General features: G+C 31.7%; 1 protein-coding gene across 5 annotated transcripts in view; it reads right to left on the reverse strand.

Annotated features, from left to right (window-relative positions):
• The window catches only part of LOC139500053 (prostaglandin E2 receptor EP3 subtype-like), a 77529-nt gene that overhangs the window by 16788 nt on the left and 43505 nt on the right, over positions 1–17236 (reverse strand). For 4 of the 5 annotated variants that reach the window (XM_071288787.1, XM_071288768.1, XM_071288778.1 and 1 more), the window contains exon 2: positions 10670–10711. The gene's annotated coding sequence lies outside the window, so the exon portion shown is untranslated. Of the gene's footprint in view, positions 1–9160; positions 9202–10669; positions 10712–17236 lie in introns of those variants that run through there. The other variant, XM_071288806.1, reaches the window with a different exon arrangement.

Consider the following 17236-nt stretch of genomic DNA (forward strand, 5'->3'; position numbering starts at 1 on the left):
TTAAGCTTTTCTTTAATTCTCTCAGAATGTGTTTGACAAATTTTGTTGTTCACTCCTTTTTTTCATCTATCAATTTCAAGTTTCAGGTGTTATACATTCTTTGTGTACTTGTCTTTTGAATCCTAGTACCTTTCATCTCCGCTAGCCAAGGGTTACGATCCACTCCCGCTCTCTTCACCCTTAGCAGATTGAGCCAACATTTGTGATATCTATGTTGCGCCATCTATCGGAAGATTAAAGTCACGCCCATTCCGAAAACATTATTCTTGACCAATGGTAGCACTTGAACTCTTCAATTTGGAGGTAAAAACACGGAAGCGTCTAGATTCTACCCACTTGGTAAAGCCGGAAACGAAAATATACGTCAACATTCATGCATTTGTGCATGAAACATACACAGGAACTTCTATTAGTTGATTAAAAATATTCAAGTTGTCACTAAATATAGTCGTATGTTTAGTGATGTAAAGACTTGTTGCACAATTAACACGTGGCAATTGTTTACAAACACTTTCTACATTTACACGTGATCATGTTATAGGCGCTTTTTGATTGGATGCAGCGAGTTTCTACTGCAACCAATAAAAATCCTTACCTTGTGTCTCCGAAATAGTATCTCAATCTGCCAAGGGTAAAGAGAGCGGGAGTGGATCGTTACCCTTGGCTAGCGAAGATGAGTACCTTTTTACTGGCTTCTGTGTATATTTCATGTATATGTTGCCATTCATCATTGACTGATATTGTGGTTGTGTCGTCAGTTGTGAGGTTGTCTAATATCTAAAACCTGTTCTTTATTTCCAGTTGAAACTCTTGCTGGATTTTTGGATCTTGCAGTTTACTATCATCCAATTTCCTTTTCACGTTTACATAAGTAGACAGCTTTTTAAGTTTTAGTTTGATGTTTGCAATTACTAGATGGTGGTCACTAGCAACATCTGCACCCCTCATAACGCGTACATCTTACAGCGATCTTTTCTACTTTCCATTGATAATATGGTCTATTTGGTTTTGTCTCTACCATTTGGAGAAGTCCATGTCAGCTTATGTATATCTCTATGAGGGAAGATAGTACCCCCTATTACTAAGTTATTAGCACCACACAAGTCCACTAAACGTTCTCCATTGTCGTTGATTTTGCCACATCCATATTTTCCCATTACTCTTTCATTCCCGTTGTTATCATTTCCAACTTTGGCGTTCAAATCACCCATCACTATTGTAACATCATGTTTTGGTACTTTTTCTATCTCAGATTGTAGCGCTAGATAGAAATCTGTTTTCACTTCATCCTCTTGCTTCATTTGTTGGAGCATAGCATTGAATGATGGTTAGTTTTCCTTGCCTTGCTTGGAAACGAGCTATAATTATTCTTTCATTTACAGGGGCATACTCTATCATGGCCTTTGTTACGTGTCTGCTCATTATAATTGCTACTCCTGCTTGATGTTTCTCGTCGTTTCTACCCGATTACACAATTGTTTCACCTGTACTTATAATTATTTTATTGAATGACAAAACTATTTTATTTATTAATACTACTTTTTCTGTTAAGTCTGTTTTTTGTGATATATATTTGACGTGAATCTGTACTTATGTATCCCGTCATACTTTGAACCACACAATTATTTTATTTATTATTATTACTTTTACTGTTACGTCTGTTTTTTGTTATATCTACTTTACTTGACTCTGTATTTATGTATGCCGTCATACTTTGAACGACAAAATTATTTTATGTCTACCTGTGCGAATTTCAAACGCGCAATTTTACACCAGTACTGAAAACCTTTCATCCTTTATGGGTGGATTTTACATAGATAGATAAAATCGTATAATATAAGCAAAATGAGGATGTTAAATTTGATATATGCCTTTTTGTGCTTCTTCGTTACATTTGTTGTTTTTATAGTGATTAAGATGATAACACAATGTTGACTGCTGTACCCCTATTTTTGACATTTTTACCTATTGCGTCTGTTTGTTTTGTTCACGCATCGTTGACAATGTAATGGAATTTGATGAGACTGTCATACAAGTGAGAGGTTTAGCTAGCTATAAAACCAGGTTCAATCCACCATTTTCTACATAAGAAAATGCCTGTACCAAGTCAGAAATATGACAGTTGTTATCCATTCGTTTGATGTGTTTGAACCTTTGAATTTGCCATTTGATTTGGAACTTTCCTTTTTGAATTTTCCTCGGAGTTCAGTATTTTTGTGTTTTTACTTTTTACCACATCCAGTCCATCTACATTCAGTAATACCTAGCAGGTGGAGTTTGTATGCTCTCATTTCTCTGATGACTTGCGCTTGTTTTCCTGTTTCGTACATTGTTCTTACATTCCAGCATCCAATTTTTAGTTTTGTTCTCGTGCTCAAAATACTTTTCATGTTGTCAGCTTCCGTTATGCTTTCACTGACATCATTCATACTTGCAGATGTCTGCTGGTACTCTGATCTTAATACGAGATGAGTTAGGTTTTTTCTTGTCTTTGTTTCCGTAACTGCATTTTTATTATGAGACGAGATAGTTGGTCTTGTGCTCAACCCCCAACCTGGCGAGCCGGTGGACTTCGTGTTAAGGTTCAAGTCCTCTAGATCAGTTGCAAACCAAGGATTACGAGTCATGATATGTCCAGTTTTGTTCGAGTTGTCTCTATTAAATAGGTTGCCTTGCTGGGCTTTTGACTCCTATCTACCCAACTATTTACCCATAGCTGGAGCAAGGTTGATGAGTGCAAGGGCATGTCCACACATCGATGGGCCTACACACTGCATCTCTAGGGCCCTTGATGCTCCGAGATCCCCAAGCAGTTCAGCCTGACTTCGAAAGATGTCAGTTACCAGTGTTACCAACGAGGAGGATACTGCTGGAGTCTTGGTAATGTAGAGGCTGTACACTGGCAGGAAAGACTTACACACTCGGCTTTCTTTTCACATAAATATGCTAGCCCGCGGAAATAAGAACCATATAAATAGATCTACCGCACTAGACGCCTGTGGAAGGTACACCACCAACACCTAGAGCAAAACTCATACTGTATTGTAAACTATAAAAGGCCATGTGATGACAAAAAAAGTTTTATCAGACTTGTTATTATTTTTCTCAGCGTTGTAATTTGAAGGTTAGGAATCAAGACGAAACTTTGATTTGAGAAGTAAGCCATGGTCACTTTAACACGAATTCACTGACTTTTTAGGTAATCAAAAAACAAGATGAATACAATTTATAAAAGGAGACAAGATATCTTATTGCCAAAAGGGACTGTAGCGTTAAGTAAGAAACGTAGTTCATAATTCAAGATATAAAACTTAACATGAGAATAAGAGAATTCCAACATGCATACCTCTACAACAATAGAAAAAGAATGTTTGTACTCAATAGAATAAACAATAATCAGTATTAACGATTTTCTCTGGGAAGAAAGCATATGCTTCTTTAAAATTTTCAACATATAATTAATTATTTATTAATTGATGTTTTCAGATAACATGAATCCGGAATCCATACAATTCCATGATTACTTGGAAGATCAGACGATTATTATTCATCGTGAATATACTATTGGTAAAAAGACCCCTAGTTATCAGTTACGAGTTTCGTAATTATCAAATACACCCGAAAACAATGTTTCACTATGGTAACATATATATGAAGAGCAGCGAAATACTCGCCATTTTCAACAAATATACTTCAAAGGCAAATTACTTTACAGGCAAACTGTTGATTTTCCTCTGCACAATTAATTAATCCACATCGGTGCACCTATAATCCACCATTGTTGGTCTATTGGTCAATGTAAGTATTACTACTACAGAAATGTTTCACCGCATGGTCAACAATTTTAGTAAATGTACAGTCTGCGGCACATGCGTTCTTCCTTTATCACGAAGAAACAAAGCCAAATAAAAAAAAAAACAAAAGAAAAACAACAAGCATACTAGGAAATTTAGATATGATTAAACATATCGAGAAGCAAAATTCAAATTGGCAAAAGCGAAATAAAAAGAATGGTACCTCCAAGATAAACTTGCGTCGGGAGATGGTACTTCATTTCACTGATCAGATGTATTTTATTCACACAATTATGTTATAAACCTTAGCGTCTTATCGTCGTTCGATTTATTTTGCAAATACATTGCCAGTTTATTTTCGACGAATGCATTTGGATATCCCTTTGGTATCTTTTGACTCTCCTATTAATAAAACTATATTTTACAAATAAATATGCGAAAGCAGACAGAAATTATTGTAAAATGCTATTTATAAAAACAATATATATGAAATGAATTCAACAATGCACGTAGCTTATTATTAATGTGAATATAGTCTTAGTGAAAATAACGTGTACAATGACAATTTTCATTAAAATTTTAGATTGGAAAAATACAGACTGATACAATTATCTTATAGGTAGTTCTACTTAATCTTAGTTACAGAAATTTACAAAATGAGCTCAATTACCGAACGAGTAAACAAGAGCATATCGGGAAACATCAATGAGGCGGCAACCCTCCGAAACAACTACGGTAACCTATTGGTATTCAAAAACAGTAAAATAGATACCAATTTAGAAAAAAAAACAACAAAAGGAACATTCAAATGCATAAACAGAAAGCAAACTGGCAATGCCATTGACGGTAATCAAATTAGTAAAATGCTCCAAATGCTGATTTCTGTGGCATGTGGGTAGAGTGGATTGAGTATAACCTCCTATAAACTGTAAACCAGAATTATTTACTTCAATTAATGTAGACAGTTTACTTATTGAGAGCAGTTGTAATGTGAATGTCTAAACATATCACATTAATATATAAATCAAAATGATTTAATGTTTTTTTTCTCACCAATTTAAAAAAGTTAAAAGTCACTTCTATAGCAAACGAATTACGTGAAACCAACACAAATATAAATTCTTGTGGTCAACACAGTATTTGTGCAGGTGCGATGTTCCTTATACATATTACCAGGAATTTACTAACACGAGCAACACGACGGGTGCCACATGTGAAGCAGGATCTGCCTACCATTCCGGAGCACCTGATATACCCCCAGGTTTTGGTGGGATTCGTGTTGCAAGCCCCAGTCACACTCACAATTCGGCTATCCCGTTTTACTACGTTTTCAAAACGTAGCTAAACGGCAATATACGTAGGGAATCGTATCAATCCGTATTTAAAACGGCTACATACGTAGCTAAGCGTGGATTGAAACGTGATAGGTCCCGTTTGTAGTGGTCTGTAGAATACAAACGTGACTAAAAAAACGTAGTAGGAACGTAGAAAAGCGCAGTAAAACGTAGAAGGAACGTAGAAATACGTATTAGAAACGTACCTGATACGCACTAAAACGTATTTTTGTACGGTATATTACGCTTCATGGTACGCATTACTAGGTTTCATGACGTTTTGCTAGGTATTATTACGTGTCTATGAGTATAACTACTCATGTTTATCTTGTTCTACGTATAATCAAACCAGGTGTATTCATATTTCCCACCGATTGCTGAAATATTTCCTCAGTCTAAGAGCAAGATGAACAGACAACGGATTGAATTGACAAATTGTGGATTATTGTTACACAGTTATTTCAATAAATCGGTGTCAAATCTATCCAAACTCCAGAGATCACAAGGTGTTTCTATTATTAGAATAAACTAATTAACCATGTATATGTCAATCGCCAGGAGCCTAAGCCCTTGCTTTGTGACACTTATTTTGAAAATACTGTATTTGTTTTTAACTTGATTTTTTACCTATAGTTTACCTATAACACATCTTATCAGAAGTCAAAGGAAAGATCATTGTAAAACTCTTAAGCAAGGTGAAAAATTACATGAATATGCACGACACATCAATCAATCCACTCGTTAGTATTGTAAATTTTCAAAAGTTTCGATTTTATATCGCCTTGTTTAAATTTTTTGAATTAATGGACACTATAATATATAAAACTGTTTTTCTCTTTAATATTTTCAAGGACATATCTTGTTGCTTGTTTCTCTACTTGTTTCTGAATCCTAATTATGAATGTGTATATTTGGTGTCAAGATATCTCAGTAGCAGTAGTTTGAATCCTGGCGAGGGAAGAACAAACACTTTGCGAAAACAAATGTACAGATCTAACATTGTTGGGCTGATGTTTAGACGAATTATATAATTATGTATTTATATGTATAAAATGCACTTGTATTATTATTCATAATAAAATATTGTTTACACCAAGGACATATCTGAATTTTACCCTCAAGTCTGTTTTTATTTTACCAATCTCTCATTATGTCATTCCAAACCAATATCCATCATTGAAGATATTAACACATAGGACGTTCGTAAAATTCTTGAAAACGGCATTGGATGTCCTTAAAATTTTGAGTGATTTATTCAGTCCAAGATTTTTAACGTTTAGATATAGAACATGATACATTTATAAGATAGTTTTTCTTACTCTAGTATATGGCGTTTCTAAACCTTTTTTTCTAACACTTTTAAAAATATTAGAGGTGTGAATAAAAAAAAAACAACGTCAAACCCTTTTCCTAAATGTAGGAACACAAATAAGAAAATGAATACATAAACCGTCAAATATGCCTTTGGGATCCGAAAACTGTATTCTTTCCATAAGGCTAACAAACGATATGACATAATTCATATTTTATAATTATGAGTTATATAAGGTAGTTTATATAATGAACGATAACAATTATTGCGGACAAACATAAACTAATTATACAGATATGTCACATACTTTGGGAATTAAAACTTTGGCACAAGTACAAAGTAACACAATTATTAGTCTTCCAGGAAAACTGACAAAATATTCCCAACTGTCTCAAGTATTAACGTTACCATTTATGTCAAAGTCAAAGATTTTATTGAGATGGATTTTAAAATCTGGATTATGTTATTTTCAACTCTCTAAAGGTTGACATTGCATGCTGTTTTAATTTAATTTTAGGCCGGCCATTTATGTTAGTCCCTATGCGTTTTACATTTTTGAATCTATCCTAAAATTTTAATCCATTCAACTTGTCATGTCCGGATTTTTTTTTTATTAAATAATCATTCATTTCGGAATGAAAACAATCTTCTGCTTCGTCGATTGTAATCCATCCAGTGATACAAAGAGGTGGTATCTTGAAAACACATTGTTATGTACTGATTTTTCATGGATAGGAATTATTTCAGTGAAAGATATACAAAGGGATGGAAAATATGTCATAACACATTATAAGGCAACGATAACATATATATATATCTCATAACACATTATAAGACAACGATAACATATATATATCTCATAACACATTATAAGGCAACGATAACATATATATATCTCATAACACATTATAAGGCAACGATAATATATATATATATCTCATAACACATTATAAGGCAACGATAACATATATATCTCATAACACATTATAAGGCAACGATAACATATATATATCTCATAACACATTATAAGGCAACGATAACATATATATATCTCATAACACATTATAAGGCAACGATAACATATATATATCTCATAACACATTATAAGGCAACGATAACATATATATATCTCATAACACATTATAAGGCAACGATAACATATATATATCTCATAACACATTATAAGGCAACGATAACATATATATATCTCATAACACATTATAAGGCAACGATAACATATATATATCTCATAACACATTATAAGGCAACGATAACATATATATATCTCATAACACATTATAAGGCAACGATAACATATATATATATCTCATAACACATTATAAGGCAACGATAACATATATATATATCTCATAACACATTATAAGGCAACGATAACATATATATTTGCATCGTAATGATAATTATAAACAAAAAAGATAAATACTTATCGATATATTTTTTCCAAATAAAGCAGATATATCATAAATGAATAAAAGGAGATATAAATGAGAGTAAATATTAAGTTTTTTTTACAATATCGATGCTCACTAAAGTAAAAAGGATACTCGGGTTAATATCACAAAGATGATCATGAGTTTCCAACAAAGCCAAAGCATAAACAAAAAAAAAGGACAGATAGCTCAATTTTCCTAAGTGAGATAAAACAACAACAAAATACGGATTATAAAAGATGTGTAATCACTTGTTGCCAAAACGGAATGTAGCGTTAAGTAAGAAACGCAATTCATAATACAAGATACAAAATTCTCTTATAAACATGCAAAGGTCTACAACAGAACGAAAAAAAAAATATGTTTGTATTCAATAGAATAAACAATAATCAGTATCAACTATTTTCGTTGGGGGAAAAAGCACATGCTTCTGGAGAATTTTCACAAATAATTAATTATTTATTAAGTGATGTTTTCAGATAGGATGAACCCGGAATCCATACAATTCCATGACTAATAAGAATATCGGACAGTTATTATTTATATCATTATTATATTGGTAAAAAAGACCACTAGATACTAGTTTCTCAATTATCAAATGCATTTGAAAACAATGTTTTACAATTGTAACATCTATATGAGCAGCAGGAAAATGCATGCCATTGTCAACAAAAAGACGAAGAAGAATTATCTGATTTTCTTATCCAAATTCATTCATCCACCTATAATACAATATTGTTGGGCTATTGGTCATTGTAAGTAATACTAATATTAGTGAAATGTTTCACGACCCATAAAGGCCTTGAACGGTCGGCAATGTAAGTAAATTTATAATACCATTTTATCTGTAGCACATGCGTTCTTCCATTACCAGAAAGAAACAAAGCGAATACCACGCCCGTTTTTTCACACAAATATTTAATAAGTCTTAGCGTTCGTTTTATTTTGTAATTGCATTATCTGTTTATTTTCGACTAATAAGTTTGGATATCCCTTTGGTATTTATCGACTCTCCTTTTATAAATTAAGATTCGAAAGCAGATAGAAATTGTAACATGCTATTTCTAAAACATCTGAAATTATTTCCACAATAAAAGTAGCTTATTATTATTATGAATGAAGCTCAAGTGGAAATAACGTGTACAATGACAATTTTCATTAAACTAAATGAAAGTGATATGAGATAAACAGAAATTAGATGCTCATGGGAAGTTAGAAACACAGACTGATTCAATTATCTTATAAGTAGTTCTACCTAATCTTACTTACATATATTTACAAATGGGAAAGTGCAGATAATGCTCAGCTCTGTTATCTGAATGAGTAAACAAGTCTAAAAGCATATGAGATCACGGCAATGAGGCAGCGAAACAAATAATAAAAACTAACTTCTAGTAACTGAAAATGATAACCTATTGATATTCGAAAACAGTATAACAGATGTGAATTGAAAGATACAATGGGGACATTCAAATTCTTAAACCGAGAACAAACTGACAATACCATTGTCGGTAATCAAATTAGTAAAAGCTCCAAATGCATATTTCTGTAAAGTTGTTTTTACTGCGATTACCTTTTCACAGAAGGGTAAGTATTCGAATCTTACCTCCTATAAACTGTAAAACCAGAATTATTAAGTCCACTAAACGTACATAATTTACTCATAGAGAGAAGTTGTAATGTTAATGTCTAAACATCTCCCAAGGATATTTAAATCAAAATGATTTAAGGTGTTTTGTTTCACCAATTAAAAAAAAGACGATGCATCCTACTAGCCTTAAAATTGTTATCAGAAATTTTTGTATTTTGTTTAGATGATCGTTTCTTCTCTTATCAAGTTGAATAAACAGTTTTTCTCGGAAAATAATCAAATCAAATCTTAAATGTCACAGAAATAATTCCAATTACATCTCTTTATAAACACGATCTTACTTTCAGAATAAGAATAATTCAAATCTCGAATAGTTCAAGTCATCTTGCATTGTACCAACTAAGGCAATATACGTTCTCTAGAGAAGGGACATGGATATTCATATAACACTCGCGTGATAGCCATTTATTCGCCGGTATAAGTATTGAATATATTATGATATTGATATAGGCTGTTCTATAATAAATGGAGATAAATAAGTCATCTGTCAATATTGGATATTCAATTAATATACACTCTTGGAGCAGAAAACTTCCCAACAGGACAGTTGTCATATCGCTGTTGTTTCAGATAAATATGATGGGTTTCTTATAATGACACAGATTCATTCCACGAACAAGTTTAAGTCACTTCTATAGCAAACGAATCACATGAATCCAATAAAAATAATAAAATTCTTGTTACATGTCGACACAGTATGTTTGCAGGTGCCAAATTCCTTAGACTTATTACCGGGTTTGTACTGACACGAGCAACACGACAGGGGCTGCATGTAAAGCAGGATCTGCTTTCCCTTCGGGAGCACCTGAGATCACCCACAGGTTTTGGTGGGATTCGTGTTGCTTTCGCCCCTTTTTATCACCATGAAGCACAATTATTATAATACTCTTTAAAGGATCCTAAGTTGACCTCTTTTGCTTTGTTGATGTATGACAATTCATGTACGGGGTTTACTTTTGTCCGATTTTTGTTATTTTATGTCCAAAGATTTCATGCACATTAGCCTTGTCAACTTTTGTCTCATCTAGCGTTTTCAGTGCGAATTTTACCCAGAAAGCGTTTCGATTAGAGCATATTTGGTATGTCTGATTACAATAAATTTGATTAACAAAATTAAAATAACATACCTTAACGAAAAAGTGCTTGCATCTTTAAGTACCCTCATTTGTCTACAAAAAAAATAACGAGTCATTTCAAATATCCAGGTGACAAGAAGATAATCCATTACATGCAAGGTCGCTGAATTATTACATTTATCATTAAATAAACACTCATTACTCTCCTTCCCAAAAATTAATGCCGTAGGATTGCTTGATAAAGATTTCATTTAAAACATATTTGAGAATTCAAAGATAATATAAAAATTATATTAACTGTATTTTGTATTTTTTATTTTTTATTGATAGATATGCTTAAATATATTGAAATTATATATGTAAATAATGAAACTTAAAAATTAGATTTTTTATAAACAGAAATCTCTTTTGTTAGGGAATTCGACTATAATGCAAAACTATTCATATCAAGAATGTTCCTGCACTGGGATGTTCAAAAGACAAATTCAAAACAGGAAATAGTTCTTAATAACAACGACAACTTCACACATTTTGAATTATGCATAGCTTGCTGGAATTATTTTTTCACTTACCTTTTTGAGAAATAAAATCATGTCAGAATACTAAACTTAATATCAACTAAATTCCTACTCATGCTATATGACCGTTTGTATACGATTATAGAATCAATGTTTCACGTCTTTAGATGACTGACGCTGAGGCAATCTTCTGAAGTTATTTAACATAATCAATCGGATATAAAAATGATGTAAACAAAATTATTACTTATACTTACTTAAGCTTTTATTTAGTTTTTAAATGTAATCTCTTAAAAGAAAGATAAACAATGCAAGTTCAGTTTTGTATCATAATTCAAATGTTTTTTTTTAATAATCAATCATTTCCTTTCTAACACAATGAGCAACTATTACTATTCATTTTAATAAGACGGGATATAGCATCCGCCTTCCCTGTTTTGATACTTTATTAGTGATAATACTTTGTTAACATATTTTGCTTTGACAAGAAAGTAATATTATTTGCAATGTAAATATATGTATATATATCATTTAGTACTTTTCTGACGTAGAATAATTTACTTAAAAATAGTATCTTAATATGTAACTTGCTATTTCAAATTATGTTGATTAGTCTGGTACCAGTATTGATGCGAGTTGAAATTATATGCATTTCATCTTCAGTGTCGCTCGGTGACAAGCACTGGACACTTAAAAGTATCACCAAAGAGGTTAGAGAACAAAGATATGTCAATTATTTTTTTTCGCTCCCCATTGTTATCCTTTATCAAACTACTTATAACCATGTCAACTTTTGAAATATCAGTGTATGTGAACATGTTAAGTATGTCAATGGCAAATACCAAACAAAAAAACCCAACCAAAAACAATTATTTGAAGTATAATAAAGTTAGAGAGGAATATTAAGATAATCATATCAATACTGAGAGATAAACTATGCTTGAAGGTAGATCATGTTCTTGTTCTGATTCCGGTATCTATTGTCAGGTAATTGTTTTATTCAACTTTGTGTTGTACAATAGCGTACAATTCCAGAGGCCTTGACATTATTGGTGAGCTTTAAGTATGCATATATTTTCAAAGGAACTCAAAGGAAAGTTTTTAAATTATTATGTATTATGTTTGCGTATGTATTCACTGAGCACATCCCAGCGGAGCTTAGATTACAGTCTAACTGCCGGGCACGAAAAGTCTAAGAAGCCATATGTACACGGAAAATTTAATTACACGACACACCCGTTATAAATGTTAAAGCATATACTTATATTCTCGCTTGGCGAAGTACATAATTCTTGTGAAAAAAAGTAAAACAATTACCAGTAGCTGGCCCAAAGTCATGTCTTTCATTTAAATCGACCTACTTTGCAGAACCTCCTTACTTGATTAGTTGTTTAAATTTTGGACATGCTTAACATGGTGTCCACTTAACCTGAAGCATAAACTATTATCAAAGATCATCAAAGTTAAACGTACTATCAATCTTAAAATTTGAATGAACTTTACACTAAATCAAATTCAAAGCTGTTCTAGGAAAATGTTGCATTTATCTCGCGGAATTCATAAGTGGGCAAGATAGTACAAAAGAGGTATTTTGATTATTATCATATAGTCATTTGGTAATTTAATTAAAATGTTTTTTACGTCATCGCAAATGATTACATAAAGAAGGATACTTTATTATCGTCTTGACAATACAAACTATTTAAACAAATTACAAAGTTCAATGATATAAAACTCGTCATGATTTTTTTAAATTATCAATCAATATTAACCTTACATGAATTCTACACTGCGATGAAGGTCATTAAGGGTTTAAATGTAATATTCGTACATTGTAGGAAATTATAAAATTTATTTGAACGAGCTTTAGAACCAGATCTGTTTCGTAACGAGTAATGTTTTCCCGTTTTCTACAACGTACAAATATCGTTTTTATACTGCAGTGCAACGTTTTGCTAAAACCGATATAGTTTTATTTACTTCCCATACATTTCGTTGTCGTTAAATAGAAAATGTACCCAAAATGGAGGATGTCCTTAAAAATGGACGAAATTAATGTTGGAAGATCTTAAAAAACTTAGTTCCAAATGGGAAAAAATTGAACGTCGATTGTTGTATAATAAAAGGTTTCCGAGACAGTTCAACGAATCGATTGGAAGGGTTAAGGATATTTTCGCGTTTGTAAATCCATTTGAATCGCTACAAAAAGTTTATGAAACCGGACTTGCCGTTGCTACAAACATATTTATTTCATGTTTTATCCTAAAATCTCAGTATCATATACATCTTTATAGGTTTTAATGATATTAACACAGAAAGCTTACGTGAAAGAAACAACACTATCAAATGTACAAATGAACATCTGAAAGACTGATTACCTTTGATCATCAAACCCAGTCAAATATCTGAAAAATTTTTTGTCAGTTAGTTGACATTATCAGTGTCAAATCAAAGGTTTTGGATGATTGATATGCACTAAAAAGGATCTAAACCTTTCATTATTAATTTCTAATATCCATACTTTTTTTTTTATTGAAACAAATCAGTGTAATACCAGCTTCAATTATTGATCAACTGCTGTTTGTTACAAAAGGTTTGCAAAATAAAATTAATAATGTGAATACCAATTGTTAAAATGGCAATCCCCATTTCTAATTCCCTTTCGTAGAACTATGTATCAAGTTTATACCATATCTGTTGAACAATCTATTGTTTCACCTGATACCGGTTCGAAATAAATTCATTATGTATTAATTCAGTCATTATCACAAATATGGTCACGATTTTGTCTGTTGGGACTATTGTGGAATTTTACCATGGACAAGGGAATTATGTTTGTTCATTATTATCTAATACGGAGAACATTGTTAACGTTCAATAAGAAATTCAGATGAAGCTACTGATTTATCTGGAAAATAGTTCAGAAAAATTGATTTGAAACTAGAATTTGAAAAGTTTGGAGAAAATAGTTTTTCAAATAAGAAATTGGTTGTTTATATTTCATTTAAACCAACACGTATGTATTTTTTCTTAATAATTCGGATTGTAACTTTATATATGTTAAGAATAATAAATGAATTAAAATTAACAACTTTATTTTCTAAGTTTTCTGCAAGTACAATCTGTAATAATCAATGTGAATTCGCCTCATAGGTTTTGAGTTTAGTGGATGGATATTTCAAAAAATGATTCTGTATTTTAGTAGGAACTTATTGTGCACCCCGAATGAACTCATATAAAACCGAATCCATACAAAATCTCTCAAAGTGTAATTAAAAATATTGAAAAATTTATTTCTTTCTTTTTCTGATCTATTGTTAATGCCATGTAACTCAATTTCCTTCATTTCAGTGAGTGCCGGTATCTCATATGTCCCATTGAACTATAGATTGAGGATATTACCGAAACTGAAGCTTTGCTTCATACCTTGATATTTTTATCGTTATTGATACAGATGAATGACTTTAATGATCTTGAATCTTCGACAAAGGTAACGATTCTTTTTCCAATTCTCAACTTCCCAATTCTCAGCAGTAAACTAACTGCTGCTACATCGTATGGCGTTCACGATTTGTTTTAACAGTGTTTGATTTAAGTATACCAGATTAGTATTTTAATCGGTAATTTTAGTGATTATGTCCTTTTCCAAAATTGTTACCCATTTGATTGGGTGTGGATTCGCATGTTGGGTTATGCATGCCAATTGATATTTCATCGTGTGTTTTCAATGTTGTGATGTTATACTATTGTTTCTTAAAAAGGGAGAAGGTTTGGTACCATTAAAACGTTTAATCCCACTGCAGATGTTTGCACCTGTCCTAAGTCAGGAATCTGATGTACAGTAGTCGTCGTTTTTTTATGTAATTTATACGTGTTTCTCGTTTCTCGTTTCTCGTTTTTTAATATAGATTAGACTGTTGGTTTTCCCGTTTGAATGTTTTTAAGTAATTTTAGGGCCCTTTATAGCTTGATGTTCGGTGTGGGCCAAGGCTCTGCGTTGAAGGCCGTATATTGAACTATTATGGTTTACTTTTATAAATTGTTATTTGGATGGTAAGTTGTCTCATTGACACTCATACCACATCTTCCTTTATCTATTGCACGTGATGCTTATCCTGTCGAATATCGCTTAGTTCTAATTGTTGTCATTATAAGTACTTTAAGTAAGGAAACATAATCAATGGTTCTTCAGTACTATCTGTAGTTTTAATTGATACAGATAACACAAAATTTCAATTAACGTTTTTAATATTTATCAACTAAAATTATGAACTGCCATTGTAGATAGAATTGACTACTAAAGCACTTAAAAATTAATAAGTTAGTGTACTCTTATGCAAGATTTATATGCTGACTTTCAAAAATTAAGGATTAAATAGATTACACATTATCTTTGTACTGAGAAATGAACAGTAGAACAAATGATCAGCTGCTGCTACTTCATACAATTATATCAACCATAATCGCCAGAGAAACCACTTATAGTTTAATAGAATATAAATGAAGGTAATTTATAAAAGGTTTAACATAATCAACATAATGTTATAATTCTTGTATATTAATAATTTCCTCAACTGATTAGAAAGTTCAAATAAAAAAAGCTATAAGTTAAAAATGTGTTCGAAATATTTCTTCTGAAAGTTTAACATTTGAGTCTTTAAAAAAACAACAAACGGATTGGGTTTTCAAGTAACCATAGGTACTCTGAGGTCGATGCATAGTGTTTTTTCTTTCTTTCTGTCCTTAGCACCGATTTGATTTCAAGGTCATGCACGGACTATTTTCAAATTAAAAGATTCAAGGTCATGTAATTTGCGGTTTTACATTATCGCAAAGTTTAGGACGAAAACATACAGGATGTTTACAAACAGGTTTACGATGGATTCCCATCTTCTGTCAGCCTGTCCTAAGACCATATGATCCAATATGCATGTTGTCGGCTTTTGACGGTCAATTCTATTTTTCGTTTATTAATTTAGGGTAAATTTGGCCGTATTTTGAATTGCATCTCTTTTCCCTTTCTTTCTATGATCATTTATAGCATACTATACGTTTTAGCTCATTGTTGGTGAGCCATGCTATCAACTGTGAACGTTGGATAATCACGTCCTTGTTCTTTGTTTTTTTGTAAATACTTATCAAAGGTACCAGGCTTACAATTGAATAGTTTTCTCTTAGGCAATTATATAACGTTTACTTATTATTATATTGATAACACCCTTAAGATCCCTTTGGGTAAAATATCATTACATTAAAGGATAAAACGTACAATCAAATAATGTGTCTACACCATTATTGTACTGTAGAAGCGATAACAAGAAAACAAAATTAGAGCAGAAAATCCCACTTATGAAACGGTTTTAATCGTATCCACTGCTGAGTGCATGCCAACAGGCCATATTTTAAATATTCAAAGTTCATATATACTGTCATAAATGTCAATCATCTTTTTTGATGTCGCCAAAAGAAAAACAAATAATTGTCAAAACAATTTCAAACTGACATTGATTAGAGGTTGATAATACTTTGAGAAAACAGCAAATGACAGAAAAATGACAAAAAAATCATCCATTGTAATCTATTTAACACTTGAGGGTGGAATGGTATATAAAATCAAAATGCTTCTCTCACTAACAAACGGCTTAAAACAAGTATACATTTATAAGGACAAATGTCTAAATGATATTTTTGTTTTAAATTTGTTTTTACATTTTCTAATTGTCTTGCTACTATACCACCGGTTTGTGGATTGCAATTCTCCAATCTTATCAAAACCTAGAAGTAAGTTCTATGGTGAAACTTGCTTCGACTTTTATTTGATACGTGTGAAATTTAGCTGACAAAACAACCCCGTAACTTGTTTAATTTTATAAGGTTGTTAGCTAGAAGAACAGATACATTTTACACTGATAAACAATATTTTGCTTTAAATGCCCATATGTTGCATATCAGATTATTATCATCTTGCAATATTATTGTTTAGATGCAAAACCATAATGATCGAATATATGATTTAAACGGTGTTTTTTAAATTAAAGAATGATTATTAATAAGATATGTGAATTGGTATTTCTCTAATTGTTCACTGATTTATATCTTT

The sequence above is a fragment of the Mytilus edulis genome, chromosome 1 (assembly GCF_963676685.1).
Source record: "Mytilus edulis chromosome 1, xbMytEdul2.2, whole genome shotgun sequence".
Lineage (NCBI taxonomy): Eukaryota > Metazoa > Mollusca > Bivalvia > Mytilida > Mytilidae > Mytilus > Mytilus edulis.